Raw genomic sequence first — 16,835 nt, forward strand, 5'->3', positions numbered from 1 at the left:
CAGATCCATTAAATTAGTTCACTCTGAAGGTGAAAGCCCGGCAAGTGTAATCATTAAAGCTTCCTCGGTGAGCCCGGTGTGCAGGCACGGTTGAGAATGATGGCTTTGGTGAACAGCTAGCTTTATTCTCCTCTGTCAGATAGGTTTACCTGTGGTCCTTCCCAGAGGACAATATCAGTTGGGGCTCCAGGCTCAGAGGGAGCTGGATTCAATTCCTGGCTTTCCCACATAGTAGCTTTGTGACTTTGGACCAGACACTTGACTTCTGTTTCCTCCAGTGGACTACAGAGATAATATCAGAATCCACCGCTTGGAATTGTTTGAAGGAATCAAGCTGAGACATCTAAAACACACAGCACAGTGTTTGGTGTGCGTGTGTCTGCACACACTCATGCACCCACACACTCTCTAGGAGCCATTAGCATTATTAGTTATGAATCCATTCTGCAAACAAAATGGCAAGAAGCCCAATAATAAGTAGATAAAGGTGGAAGTGCTCTGTTGCAAGACAGGGGTGGGGAGAGACTCAGGCCCCTCTCCTTTTCCAGGGTGCTCTGCAGAACCCTTTGGGGTTCTAGGAAATAATTTTAAGACCACTAGAATAGGACATACTGACATTATGGGTGCAATTTTACTGTTTTGAGTGGCTTATTCTGCCTCCGAACTGCTGTGGCCCATTTCTAATCTCTCGTCTAGTGGCAGGCATCTGGCTAGCTGGGTTCAGGGGCCACTCTGTGGCCACAGCACCCAGCGAAGCAGGGCTGCTTGGCCCAAGTGGCCTCTGTGGCCTCAGGCTTATTAGTGGAGTGAGCAGCCACTGCATTTACCCACCCACCCGAAAAGACGCTGCTCTACATTCCCAGTTCCCTGGCTGGATGAAGGTCTCTGGTTTTTAGGTGTGTGGTGGTGGCCAGGAAGCTTGAACGTGTTTCCTGTTTAAAAGTAGAAGAGTATTTAAGTGCCCCGTGCAGGAAAACCTTGAGGGCATCCTGGCTTGGCAGAGACTGCACCCGTTGGGAAAGAGTAGACTGCCTGTGTTCCCAGCCGAGAACAGCTATGCGATTTGTTTCTTGGGCAGTGTTGTTTGAACCCAACCAGTCAAAAATCTCGGCCCAGTTCGGAGACCTCGGCCAGCCTCAAACTGATTCAGAGGGTGAGGCAGAAGGTACAGACAGATCAGTGTAGCAGGTCGGCTTGGCCTCACAACGGTCTGTGCCACAAAGTCGGCTCCTCTGTGGTCCCTCTCCCCTTAGGGGAGGCCCATCTGGGCCCTGCTGGTTCACGTGTGGCTTCCGTTGCTTCCTTTCTTCCAATCAATAGAGTGTCTTTTTCTTTTTTCATAATGGAGTACTCCTTGTACCAAGCTCCTAGCTGAGTAAACAACTCGATAGTCACAGTGTTTTGTTTTTTTCCTCCCCTGAGCCCATTTCCAGACTTGTTTGGGAAGAAAGTTGATATTTCACACCATCATGAGTTTAAAGTGTATGCCTCGATTGTTCTTTAGAGAAGCTATTTTAGTTAGGCTCGTAGTAGTTGGGCTCTTTAATTGCAGGTAACAGAAACCAACTTGTGCTGGCTGTAGCCACAGAGGGGAATTTATTATAAGGATAAAGGCACATCTCATGGAAGCAAAGACAGGAGTGTGGCCAGGCTTCAGGAAGGACCTGAGGACTGGAAGGCCGCCAGGACACCTCCATGGCGTCTCATCTCTGAAGCTTTGCCTGTGTGCTGCTGTTGTCTCTCTCTGCTAACTGGCTTTTACTGCCTGTCTCCAAGGAGAAATGCTGCTGTCACTCAGAGGATAGCGCTCATCATTTCCACTCGAGAGCTGCGCTCAGAATGACTAGTGTCTTTCAGTATCGATTCGCAGGAAAAAGAACCCAATTGGTCAGATGCATCCGCGATGGTCAGTGGGCAGATAGCCCAGCAGCTGTCTTCTCAGCCAAGGTTCCCAGACCTGGCTGATGATTTGAGTCACTTGTGGGAGATTTTTGTGTTTATTTTTAAATACAGATCCAGGCTCTACCTTAGAATCTCTAGTAGGGACAGGGACTCTGCATTAAAGATTCCTCAAGAAGCAATTCTGATGATAAATGAGATTTGGGAGCCGCTGAAGCACAAGTCTTCAGTATCCATTAATCTTTCTACTAAGGTCTAACGAGAGACTGCCTTTTAAGCTGTCTACTACTTGTGGAGCCTATTACTGTAGGGCTGGAGTAAGCAATTCATTTCAGTGCAAATATACGTGAGTGGGATGGGGAACATCCTACTCTACAGAGCAATTGCTGCAGAACCAGTCTAGTGGAAATCTGAGAAGCCAGCTCAGCGCTGGATCGAATGTCACTGATCTTAAAGGCCTCATGGTCAGGACTTTTGACAAGATTTCAAGAACAGTTCCTACAGGGGAAACCTGGCTCTGTGTTAGCCAAGTAGATGATGCAGGTATTGTAGGTCAGTGTGACCGTCAAGAACAGGTTTACAATCTAGGTCTTCATACTGAGGACAAATATTACGCCCTTGGGAAAATACCATCTTAGAGGATTAAGTTGTGTTTTATGCGCCCCTGGTTTTGTTTCTTACACATGCCGTTTCTGCTGCTTGGTCAACTATGACCTCTCTTAATGTCAATTGGCTTGTTCTTTAAGACTTGTGTTTCCGTGGAGAGAAAGCCTTCTCTGACTCCTCAGTCCATTCATCTTTGCTTCTGATCCTATAATATCCTCTGTGTACCCTGACCACACCATGGACTGAAATCATTTTACTTATCCACCAATTCCACTTGATGATGGGTAGTTGGCATTTTGATAACTAAATCTTCTTGTATGGGGGCTGGTGTGAACTGTCCTTCTACTGAATGGATGTAGTGATATGTCTGCTAATCTGGCCCCTGGCTTCCTTTCTGTCCCTCACATCCCCCTCATACCCACAGACAAAGCCACTTTGCTTTTGCCCACAATCTCAGTAGCATTCCAGGTTCTGAGATCACTCATCTCTTAATCACAGGAAACTTAAGGAGCCCGAGACCTGCAGCCCTGCATCCAATATGCCATGCTAGTTACGTCACCCTTTAACACCAATGAGGAATTTTGAAGATGTTTTATTTGTATTTTACTCTATGATACTCTAGCTAAACCAGTCATAATTCACTAGGAACGATTCAGATATATTACTTCATTGAACTCTTTCAACAAGCCTAAAGAGAAAGCTTTATAGGGAAAACTGGGAGTCAGAAAGGTTAAGTAACCTGCCTAGGTCACACCACCAGTATGTGTCAGAACCAAGATCGAAACCCAGAGCTGACCCCCAAACTCTCAGGTTCTTAAACACCAGGCTGCACTGAGGCCCCTTTTTAAACTTACTTACATAGTAAGCAATGTAGTTAGCTTACTTTACGCAGTTAGCCGTCTTTCCCTGGGTATGCCTTATTTTCTCCCTCAGAATTAAATAGTGTTTGTTGGTTGAACATAAACAACATAATTATGATGGTGTGTCACTGATTTGAACTAAAAAAAAAAGTGACTAACCTCTTATCAGTTATCAAGTACAGAATGATTTTCTAGAAGTATCCATTTGAAAGTTCCCAACAGAATGTGGGCTAGGCCTATTTGTATCTCATCTACTTACCAGGGCTAAGATTTCTCCACTGTTGTCCTCACTTGCCACAAGACATTCTTGAACTCCAAGGAAGCCCTATGTCCACTGTGCTGTTTGCTTGGCCACTACATGGTAGGGTCTGAGAATTACAAGTACTGTACCAAGACAGAGTGATGCGGCCAGCCACAGCTCTCAGAATATTTATAACTGAGTCACAAACTAAGGAGTCACACAAACTAAGCCTGAAATTGGGTAGTTAGGGGAGGACAATGCATACACAGGTGTCCCAAATATACCATCTATATATCTGACAGCCCACACAAGAAAACATTCATCACCTGTCTTAAAGGAGGGGTTTTTAAGAGGACAGAAGAGTTTCAGGAGATATGAGAAATGGTTTTCATCAATTATAGGAGTGGAAGTAGAAAAAAATTTAAATAAATCATAATGATGTAGCCCCTCCACACTCAAACATGGTTCAAAGGCTAGAAACCTGGAGATGCACTTAGAAATAAGAATAGAGTCAATCAAACCCCACCTATTCCAACAGAAGACATGAAACATAGACTGCGAGGAGGGAGTAGCCAAGCCTTTTCTTTCTCTCCAGAAGCTACAGCAAACTAGTCCAGAGCCTTGCAGAGATGACACAGGCACTGGGCAGATAAGGCCCTCCATTTGGGAGCAATAGAGGGAAGGGCTGATTCAAGCAGGCTCAGGTGTCACCTCCTGAAAGCATAACGTTTTCCTCCAGCTTTATTAGCACACTTTTCATTCTAGATGCAAAGGGTACCGCATCGAGGCTTCCTCCAAGGGCAGTGAACAAATGAAGAATCCCCATAAGCATAAAGGAAAGGGAGCCAGCAGCCTTGCCACAGAATTTGAATGTGAGTGAGGAGCAGGTGACAGAAGTATAAGCTGGGGGAGGGAATAACCACGTTTGTTTCTTAACTTATTAAAGATGCTTGTGGCCCTCACGAAATAATCCTGTAAGCCGGTAGAGAAGAACTTCTGGGACTCAAAGGAGAGATCAAAGCAATAAATTACAGGAACCATTTCCAGGGAGGTGATACGATCTTACTCGTCACAGGGAGAAAATAAAGCAAGGTGAAGACCAACGACACAAGCTCAGGGAAACACACACTGGGTGAGGCATTATGGCTACGTGGTCCCCAAGTCCTTCCTCTTCTTTGTGCAGAGATTCCTCTTAGTCCTGAGATATCCTAATGCTTACCTTATTCTATTCCCTTCTACCTTGAACATAAGTGGTGAATTTTCTCCCCAAAGCTGACAGTCAAATAGAGCCTTGGAATAAGACTTGACTTAGCAAGGCCATCAATGATGCGGCAGAGTAAGGTCTTTGCATGGATTAATAACATTTCTCAAGAATAAAGAGCTGTGCTGTCTAAAAGAGCATAAGATTCTTATTGAGCCCCATTAATCCACAGAGTTGAACCAAAAAAAAAAATAAAAATCACTCATAAATAAAGGTTTCAATTGTTAAGTTGGAAATTTATTCCATCTCATTTTAAAAAGTTCCCCTTCCTTCTCTCCACCCAAACACTAATTGGTAGAAGGAAGTTGCCTGTATGAGGAATGTAGTATTTTATGCACACTTTATGACTGAAGGCTTATTTATTATATTTTACCCGTCTTTCCTGAATTGCCTGAACGATCAAGTTATTGTTTGAGGTTCCCACATTACTCACTAGACACACAGAACAAACAAAAAGTCATGGTCATTGTTCCCTGCGGCACTCTTTCTACGTGTGGAGCCAGCCAGCAGGAGCGCAGTGTAATCGCTGGGACACTCGGCAGAGCAAGCGACAGGGTCTCTCAGCTGTCTGCACTGAAAACTGTTTCCTAACATTAGGCCTTGTCTGTATGCACTTTCAACATGGCTCAGGACTGAATAAGCACTAGACTGAGGTGGGAAGAATGCTAACCCAGGTGTTCCTGACATTATCAGATAAAGGGAACTCAAGAGGCTTGGTGTTGGCTGGCTGACAGATAAGCTTTATGACATTAATGAGGTAGGGGCAGGTTAGTTTGTTTTACACTCATCCTACAAAAGATTAACCCAGTTTTCTCAGTCCTCACGAAGGAAGTCCTGCATGAGAGCTTTTATCAAATGTGAGCTCAAAAGAAAAAATAAAGGCACACATCAGTGACGAAACATTTTACAAACACCCAGAAATAAGGACAGAAATTTTCAACACACTGGGCCAGGGATCTTCATGTGGTAGGTATGTCTAGGCCTATGAAGGGGACCTCAAAACCTTTCCAGGGGTCCCCAACAAGAGTAACTTTAAAGGACTTTCTCCACCTTCTCACCTTTATACATCTCTTCTTCCCTCATGCTAAGCAATGTGAAAATCCACATCCACAATATTTCTTCCAGTCTACAAACTAAAGGCATACTGTCCACAGTGCACACAAGTGTTAGTCCTGACCTTCCCTGTTCTCTATTTCTGTTACGGGAGATTTAGAGATGGTGTATTTGGGCAATTGTTAGGATTTCAAAATTTGGATCTGTGGTAAAGTGGGGTACAGTGGAAGTAACGATGATTTTTTACTTAACAAATGGGCCACTTCCATCTCCTGGTTCCTGCCAGGAATGGATGAAAGCCCCACCAGCGACGCAGCAAGTACCTGTAAGGCTTATTGAATGCTACAAACACCTTTTCTCATAAGCAATTTTTTTACCTAAAATACTCATCTTTAGAACACTCACTGACTGGAAAGAAAAGTACTTTTGAACAGTCAAAACAAGAATAGCTCAGTGAGGGCCGGCTGAGTGGCGCGGTGGTTAAGAGCTGGCTTGGGACGCCAGAGGGCCCCGGTTCGGATCCCACATATGAGGGCCAGTGACACTGCCCTCCACAGCTAAGATGCTGAACAACAGCTCAACCTGGAGCTGGGCTGCTGTGAGTCGCCGGTGATGGCATAGGCTGCAGCCCCTGCTGGAGTGGGCTACCATAAGTTATCGTGTGTGGCGAGCAGCCAGCAATCACAGTGAGCAGCCGTCCAGAAGCCGGCAACTGATCTGCCTCACCTGGGAAGAGCATAATGATGGTGCCAACTTGGGCCAGTGAAGCAACGTCCTCCACAACTAGACTGAAGAACAAAAGGACAGCAACTTGTCTATTCCCCTTCCCCCAATTCCCCAGCGCTGTTCCCATTCCCCAATTCCCCAAAAATCTTTAAAAAAAAAAACATAGTTCAGTGACGCTGATTATGTTAAATGTAATTTGGAATATTTTTCAGGACTACCAGATTTTTTATGATGCACTGATGAATAAAACCTACAGACAAAACTTTTCATAGTATCATAAAATATGTGTTCCAAATACAGTCAAATCTCAATTCATGCAATCTTATGAAATGACTAATATTTCCTACCACCTATTCACAGAAAATAAATTAGATTTTAGCTGCCAGACCAGTTAGCGTTTAATAATGTTCTACAGGAAAAGTCTGATCCTAGCTAATAAGTTATTTTTTATTTGACTCCTAATTCTACCAAAAGCCAAAGACCCTAGTTCAATATATGCACAAACCTTTATTGAAAGAACATCTTGCCTTATCAATTTATTTGCTTTGTAAATAACTTATAATTTCAGCTTACAGGTAACTATGATGACTTGTTACAAGTTAAATAATGAAAAATAATATACTGATTTATCTCGTTTTCAAAAAAATTATGTTAACTCTATGTGATTTTAAACGCTGATTGCTTTTAGTAATCTCTTACAAGAAGTGTCATAAACAGAATGATTAAATCTGCAGTTCCAAAGTTTTGATGAATTATATATTTAATGAAATATGATGAAACTATATTTAAAGCACTAATTGTATCCAAAAATATATCTGACAAGGTGTTTGAAAGTAACAGGTTGGATTTTCCAACTCGATTAAGTATACTAGATTAAATAAAGTTTTTCTAAGTGAAAGAGTAACAGGTACAATTATAATCACTTAACAGTCTTGGATTTTTGGGTTTACGTTCCCCAAATCTAATAAGGAACAATTCTAAGTAACAAACCCTTCTAAAAGTTAGGCAGCTACCAATTCTCTGTTTTCAACAAAAAATAAACAATAAACTAATCATGTCAGCTGAAGGATGAGTAAAAACACAATGTGATTTTTGGCATTAAACTTAAAAAATCAAGTAAAGTTGTTTTACTAAAGCTACTTCCATTCCTATCTCTTTATTTAGGCATTGTTTTTCAGCATTTACATTGATAGAAGTGAAGGAAATAGAATTGATGCTGAATCCGCTTTCATTTTAGCAATGCCATATTTATCCAGAGACATAAAAATTGATCTCATTAAAAGAGGACTTTCAAAAATTTTACATTTCATTTAATAAGTATCAAAAATTTAAATATATTTATATCTTGATCAATTATGTAAAATAATTTTAAGAACGATATAGAAGAAATTTAGCAAAGCCTTAAAGTGACAACAAATAAATTTAAAAATTTAAATGTACGTACTTATTTTTGTTGTAAAAAAATGTATGATAGTGTGATCACTATGACTTTTAGGCATAAAAACATATAGTAAAATCCTATGAAATAAACTTCAAGAGTATGAAATGCTGATCTGATGAAATTAGCCTCCATCCTCCAGCCCAGCCCCCTATTCCCAACATTCTAAGTTTCTCGGGAGAAGGTATGAGGTGGCGGTAATGGTGGTTAGAAAGTAACTTACTTGTGATCAATGGGGACATTCCCAGTTTAGTGACTCGTCAGTTTGTACAGTAAGTTTCACTACCTTTACTTTTGCCCTTTGTGTGACAGTACAGACTAAAGCATACTCTTTTTTTCATTATTATTGCAATAGTATGAGCCTGCATTTTCACAATTCAAGTTTTTGGGTCTCCTCTAGGCAATTATGTTGTATGACATTAGGATAAAATCTTGTGGGGAACTTGCAATGAAAACACAAGTTCAAGGAGAAAAGGGAAAGAGGCAAAATTTTAAATATATTTATGTATTCTCTATATGGCTGATGGTATTAAGTTTCTATGGTATTTGGACTCCACTGGATATATCTGAAAGAGTGATGAACATCTTGTTTTAAAATGTCAATATTTATACTATTTATACGCTGGAAATCATATCCTTTGCCAATATTTAAAGTTAGCTTTAAATGTGCAAAGGAACAGAGTTTCCTTTTAAAACTCTTTTTAAAAAACTATTTGTACAAGGCAGTGCTTGTGAAAGAAGTCTAAAAATCACTGCTCTAGACAGAGGAAAGGTTAAGCAATGACCTTTTTCAAGGCCAAAGATACTTGCAGCAAATTTTTTTTATCAGCAGTGCATTGACTGAACAAGTAGGAGGGAGAGCTTAACATTCGTTTGCTTTTCCTGGCACCTAGAGGGAAAGCCAAGCATAGACAGGACTGAACATTTCTACTATTGAGTTGGGAGTCTCTAAAAATTTATTTATGGTGCATAGTAACAGGGACGGAAACAGCTCATATCCATAACTCTGCCCATGCAGCAACTTCTTCTTCTTTATCAGAGTAGTCAAGACTTAAGCTCTCTACCCTTTGCAATTTCAGAAAAAGGTACCGATCTCATGGAATATATTTTATCATCACTAATAATTTTTAACTGAGCATCCCTTAAGTGTTTGGTTCTAGGGATACAACACAGAAGAACCCACACTCGAGGAATTTACAATCTTGTTGGAGAAAAAGAAAAAAAACACTGAGATAGTAAATAAGAATCTGTGTAGCGCAAATTAAGGGTCTGGTGGGTATCACAAAAAAGTAATGAATAAATGGAGTTATTGCCAAAGGTCAGGATGGTCTAGGAGGGGGAAGGCGGGAATCGAAGTAGGTCTTTAAAACACTAAAATCAGGGCCAGCCAAGTGGCTCAGTTGATTAAGAGTGTGAGCTCTGAGCAACAGGGTCGCCAGTTAAGATTCCCACATAGGCGAGTGAGCTGCGCCCAACCTGAGCTGCCACTGAGCCTCCTAACAAGGTTGCCGGTTTGACTCCCGCATGGGATGGTGGGCTACGCCCACCCACAACTGAGATTGAACACGGCACCTTAAGCTGAGCGGCCGCGAGCTGCCGATGGGCAGCCGGATGGTGACTGGACTTGAAACTGAGCTAGCTGTGCCCTCCACAACTAAGACTGAAGGACAACAACTTGGCTGTTCCCTTCCCCAAATCCCCAACACTGTTCCCTTTTCCCCAATAAAATCTTTGGGGGAAAAAAAACCGAAAACCTCAGAAAAACAAAAAACAAAACCAAACACTAGAATCAACAGAACAAGACTGATGGGCTAATTTGCCGGGGACAGAAGTAGAATGGTGTAGGTGTGATGCAGGTATGACCACCCAGAGCAGTCAGATGCTGTAAAACTTGGAAGGTAGCCAGAAACCAGACTGTGGAGGGTCCTAAATGCCAATGGAGAGCTGTGGTTTATCCTATGGGAAATGTGACCATTTCTGAGCTCAATACGTAACATTTTAGGAAGTTTTTTAAATCATAGTAGTATATAGAAAGAGATAGCAAAAGAGATGAGTTTGTTAAATTTTAGCAGTAGTCTAGGTAGCTAGGATGGAAGCAGCCTGGGGTAAGGGTACTGTGACTGGAAAAGCATCAAAGGACATTGTACTAAAAAAGGAGGGGGAACCACAAATAATTCCCAGGTTTCAAGCCTACATGACCATGCTTGATCATAGTCCCCCTGACAACCATAAACCCAAAGGAAAAGCAGGTTTATGTTTGAAGGAGCAGGGCCAGCAAGCCAGAATGGGCAATGTGAAGAGGCAGGTTCAATGTCTGACTCCCCTGCCATCACCAACTAAACAGGAAATCATACGCTTTTTCCTTTTTTGTTCTCTTGCTCAACGGGGGTTAAAGGGTTAGTATTCTAAACTTATTATTGATCATACTATATATCTACAATGATTTATCACTATTTGCCCTACAGAAATCTAAAGACATTTTCCTTGAGAAGACTCATTTAGAAGTTCAAAAGCAGATCTCACTAACGCTTCAGACTCCTCAGCTCTCACTTAAGTCCTGCTGCAGGACCTGTGAAAACATTTACCTCCATCCACCCCTCAGCCCCTCCTCAGCCAAGCTTAAGTCCTTTGGCCTCTATGTTTCATTACAGACTCATTACAGTCCTCACCTCCAAAACAATGAGAAAAATTGAAAGCGAACGTCCTTTTCCTTCCCCACTGACCCCTCCCCAACAAGCCTTGCAAGCTTGTTACCTTTGAAGTGAACAGTATTTATATGTTTGTTCCACTCAAAGAATATCAAATTACTTCCTGATACATGTAGTACAATAAGACACTGAGAATATCTAGTTTATGCCACAGCAGGAAGATGTTCAGACTATGTAGGACAACCTATCTGTTCACAGAATATCAAATGAGCTGAAGTCTATATGGGAAGGTGGCATACAGAGCAAAGGGGAAAAATGCTAAGACTCAAGTCAGACTGCTTAAGTTTAAAACTCCCACTACTTAAACTTTGGCAAGTTAACCTCTCTGTACCTCAGTTTTTCCATCTGTGAAATGGAGATGAAAATCCTGCCTGTTAAACAATGGATTAAGTGCATCCAGTGTTCAATATTACGTGCAATTCTTATTGTACCTTAGCATTCAGCTCTAGGTTATCATGTTACCACTGTTGATTTCTTATTGATTGATGGAACTTTTATATTGCTCTAGATCAAGGAGGCAGGGGTAGGCAAACCTTTTCTGCAAAGGGCAAGACAGTGATATTTTCGGCCTTGCTGACCTGATGGTCTCTGTTGCAACTACTTAACTCTGCTATTGCAGCACAAATGCAGCCAGGGATAACATGCAAACAAATAAGCATGGTAGCTGTGTTCCAATAAAACTTTATTTATAAAAATTGAAATTTAATTTCATCTAATTTTCATGTTACAAAGTACAGGTTTCCACTGCTATCCAAAAATACAGTGTTCCTATGACACCTGTTGTAAACCGAAATGGCACAAAGCCAAAGAGTATCCCCGCTTTCCTAAAGTTCCAATTATGTCCCTTTGTTTTCACAAACGACCTACATTAGTACCCATTTTTGCTAACCAAAAGAAATCCAAAGAGGACTTCCGCTTTTACAAAAAAAGTCATTACCATACTAACAGAGATCTTTCGTGAGGTGACATAACATGGACTTTCGTAAAGCAAGGGATACCTATGTGATTATTCTTTTGATTTTGTTCAACTATTTAAAAAAGTAAAAACCAAACTTCTAAGTATAATTTTAAAAAAGATTATTTAATGCTATCATTCATTTATTAACACTGGACTCAACTATGTGCAGATCATTTTTGGAATCACATACTGTTGGAATCAAAGATGGAGCAATCACAGTCCCTGCTCTCAAGAAGTCCATATTTATCCACATTAGATACTGAAGGTCTTCCTTCAAAACACAATCTATCTTGTCAGGCCTGCACAGCACAACAGGCATGCTCACACAAGGGGAAGGTAGCTTCTCTGGTGACCCCACCTACAGCCTATGTCAAACGTGCCGTTATCTTGACCACCCTGCTTCTTTTCCTCACTTCACTTTTACTTCCAGCTCTTCTCCTCTCCTTCAAATCACTCTGTGTTGCCTGTTCATATTGGGGGTAATATTCAAGATGATGTATTAAAGAGAGCAAGGCAACTGGTCCCACCTTTAAAAAATGATATTTAAACTGGTCTTCAAAGATACTATATCCCTTTTAACAGATGACATCTCAGTAACTCCTATGGTTTTTCATTTCAATCCAGGTAGAAACTTCTCTCTAAGAGGCAGTTAAACAGGTCTGTTTTTATGCAAAAAAAAGACACTTCAGAAAAATATTTTCACAGCAAATATTTTGAAGTATTTTATCCAAAAGAAAACAAAACATGGACAAAATACAGTGCCCAGAATATACCTCAGTTTGGTACTACAGATTGTGGATTTGAAATACTACAATAGAAATCCAGTATGTCAATATAGCATAACAAGTGAAAAGCAGAAACAAAGAAATTAACATAGTTAATGGTTCAGGAAAGCACAAAGGGTTTAAGTAATAAATAATTATTAATAAATATTAATATCATTATAGTATATAGTATATAATAACATTAATAACAATAAAATTGACAAGAATAAGAGATTACTAATACTGCTGATTTTCTGGAATACTAAATGGCATTCATCTCTTAAGCATTTTCCTTGTAAGAATTAGCAGTACTGAATACCTTAAAGACAACGGCACACAACAAAAATCAAAAGGTAGAAAGTAGTAGTACTCCTGATGTTTAAGATCATCTCATTAGAACAAGCATGACTGACAGCTTTAGCAAAATCAATAAAAAGTCTCTTTGATACAAGATATCCCAAATTGGAGGGAGGGTGGAGACTCAACAGAGCAATTCGAAATAAGTTACGAGGAGGGTAAGGTCAACAAAATGGACTATAATGAAGTAGCAAAAACTCCAAAGCTCAAAAACCAAGGACAGCGCATAGAAAAGCATAGGGAATGTTTAGCTGCATTACATCATCTCTCAGTCCAGAGAAGCATGGCACCAGGAAGGATGCCCTCAGAGAAATTTCACCCCATGGGGAAAAGGAGAGCAGGAGAACCCCAGCAAGCTTCACTGTTGTAGATGTCTGCGGCCTTTGTTTCCGAGGACCCCCCAGTCTTCACCAATGCTGAACCCTGCTGACAGAACTGCCCAGAGCCTCTACTGCTATGTCTGCTCTTCAGCACTGGCACCGTCACTGTAGTGAGACCTGGCCCTAGATCTCAAGCTATGTTTGAGTTGCTGCTGTGCCCAGTTGCTGTTATGCCCAATATGAGACCAGGATGACACAGTGCATTGCCATATATAGGACCACTATATAAGGTTGCCACTGCTCATGTGGCTTTAATGGGCCTCCACCAAGGATGCGCTGCTGCTATTCTGAGATTGTCCCCTGGGGCCGGAGTTAGGATTCTGACCCATGATCCCCAGGCTGTGCTGATACTGCACTCTGACCCCTGGGCCTAAGCCATCATTGCACCATGATCCCAGGGTGGTGCTGCTGCTCTATCTCCCTTTGCCCAACCCATCTGAGTCACTGCAATGAGCTCCAGGAACCCAGATCCTGGTTCCACAGGAGATCTGCACATGCCCACACCTTAGACACCAGTGCCATTAAGGCTGCAAGTGCACCTGTGCTCAAGAACCCAGGCGCTGTGGTAGTTCAGGATGCACCTGACCCCAGGACCCCACTCCACTACTGCTCTGAGTGCCAGCATGCTAGACCAAGTGCCAAGAAGGACCCCCTCGGCTAGAGCTTTCTTCCATGGGCAAAAAAAAAAAGGAGAACAGGAGGACCCTAGCAGCCTTTACCTCTAAGGCTCCCAACAACCCAAGCCACCACTGCCACATGCTGGACTTCTGCAGTCTTGGTCACAGAAGATCCCCTCAGTCTGTACCAACACTGACCTCAGCTAACAGAGCTACATGAAGACGAGGTCACTTTGCTCTCCCAGGAACCAAAGACGCTGCTTCCCACCCAGCTGGTGGCCTCACAGTCACCTTCAGAGAAAGTCTTTCCCACCAAAGCCAGGCCGAAAGGGCTAGAAGAGGTGACTGCTCCTTCAAATGCACAGGGATCAATAAAAAGCCATCAGAAAAGTGAAAAAGCAAAGAAAATTGACACCATCAACGGAACACAATAATTTTCCAGTAACTGACCCTCCAAAAATGATGATCTGTGAATTACCTGAAAAAGAATTCAAAAACAACAATGCATGATCAAAACAAGACATTCAACGAAGAGATAGAAATCATAAAAACGAACCAAACAGAAATTCTGAAGTTGAATGTAATAAATGAAACTAAAAACAAACAAACAAACAAACAAACAAAAAACAGCAGTAGAAAGCGTTAATAACAAGCTACATCAGGAAGAAAAAAAAACCTGCAAACTTGAAGACAGATCTCTTATTATTACCCAGAGAATCAAAAAGAATGAAAGATGAAAGCTTATAGGAATTATGCGACACCATCAGGTCAAACAATATAGTCAGCTCTCCATATCCATAGGTTCTGCATCCACAAATTCAAGTAACCACAGATCAAAAATATTTGAGAACAAAAAATTCCAGAAAGTTCCAAAAAGCAATAATTTGCCACATGCTGAATAGCATGCGGAATCCACATGAGGTGAGATGCAGGGATACCCTGCTGCAGCCTCCTGCCATTTCACCAGTCTCTCTTCAGCACTCCTGTCTGAGCATCATTTGCCTTTCATCTCGTTTGCTACTTGTATTTTTTTCTGACATCCTGTCAGAACATTCAAGTTAGCCGGATGTCTCACTACTCACCAACAGTGCCATACATCTTGTCGCCTCACCACTTCGGCACTGTAGGCACCATATAGCAAATCATCGTCAGCGTCATCGTATAAGGGTTATCAAGAGACAAGACCCAGGGTTTTGGTGAGTGTTAATACAGTGTAAAAGACAGACAAATTTATATTTTCTTTATGTACTTGTATTTTAAATATTCTGTGTCTCATCCTGTGTATTTCTCTTTCAGGTCATTAAACAAAAGCAATCTGTAAATGTTGAAAGAAAGAAATGTGATGTTGTTGCTGACATGCAGTTAGGCCTACAATGGCTGTGTCTACACTGAACATATACAGGCTTTTTTTATTATTCCCTAAACAATACAGTACACTGTGTTAGGTAGTATAAGTAATCTAGAGATGATTTAAAGTATACTGAAGGATACTTTTTATATAAGTTATATACAAATTTATGACACTTTATATAAGGGGCTTAGACTATCTGCAGATTTTGGTATCCACAGGGATTCCTGGAACCAACCCCCCATGGATACTGAGACAACTATACTTACATTATGGGCGTCCCAGAAAGAAGAGAGAAAGGAAGGGGCAGAAAACTTATTTAATGGCTGAAAACTTCTGGGGAGAGATAACAGCTATCCAGGTATATGAAGCTCAAAGATTCCCCAAACAGATTCAACTCAAAAGAGATGTTCGCCCAGACACATTGTAATCAAGATTTCAAAACAATAAAGGAAAAAAAGAATTCTGAAAGCAGCAAGAGAAAAAAAGATTCATTATATACAAAGGAATCCTAATAAGGCTATCAGCAAATTTCTCAGCAGATGTCTTGCCAGCTAGGATAGAGTGGGGAGAGAGGGAGGGAGGGAGAGAGAGAGAGTATAGTGCTAAAAGAAAAAACTGTGAATCAAGAATACTTTACTTAGCAAAGTTGTCCTTCAGAAATGAAGGATAGACTTTTCCAGACAAACAAAAACTGAGGGAATTTATCACCACTAGACCTGCTTTACAAGAAATGCTAAAGGGAGTTCTTAAAGCTGAAATCAAAGGATGCTAATTAGTAACATAAAAACATATTAAAAATATAAAATTCACTGGTAAAGGTAAATATACAGAGGGTGCCAAAAAAATATATACACATTTTAAGAAAGGGAAACTGTATTAAAATTGTAATACTCAATATATACTGATAACAAAAGATGAATACAAGTCATGTTTGACTTCTGCAATTACAACAGGTGCTCAAAGTGGTTACCATCAGCGTCCAGACACTTCTAATTATGGCAAACTACTGCTTTAGCAACGTTGACCAAAGTGTCCACTTGAATACATATTTTTGGCACCCCCGGTAATACTCAAATTCAAAATACTCATATATTGCAATGGTGGTGTGTAAATCACCCTGAAACTCTAGCAAACGGGTTAAAAGACAAAAGTGCTAAACAAAACTATAGCTATATTTTGTTAATGGATACACAATATAAAATGATGTGAACTAGGACATCAAAAACATAATATGTGGGGGAGGGCAAGTACATGTGTAGAACTTTGTTATGCAGTTGAAGTTAAGTTGTTATCAGCTTGCTGAAAATAGACTGTTATAACTATAAGATGTACTATGAAAGCCTCATAGTAATTAAAAAGCAAAAACCTGTAAGAGATACACAAATGATAAAAGAATCAAAGCATACCACTACAAAAAACCATCAATTCACAAAGACAGACAGAAAGGAAGAAAGGAAATACAAAACAATCAGAAAGCAATTAACAAAATGGAGTTAATAAGTTCTTACCTATCAAAAATTACTCTAAATGTAAATGGTTTACATTCTCAAATTAAAAGATATAGAGTGGCTGAATAAAAACAAAACCTACCTGTATGCTGCCTACAAGAGACGCAC

This window comes from Hipposideros armiger, unplaced genomic scaffold (assembly GCF_001890085.2).
Source record: "Hipposideros armiger isolate ML-2016 unplaced genomic scaffold, ASM189008v1 scaffold_151, whole genome shotgun sequence".
Taxonomy (NCBI): domain Eukaryota; kingdom Metazoa; phylum Chordata; class Mammalia; order Chiroptera; family Hipposideridae; genus Hipposideros; species Hipposideros armiger.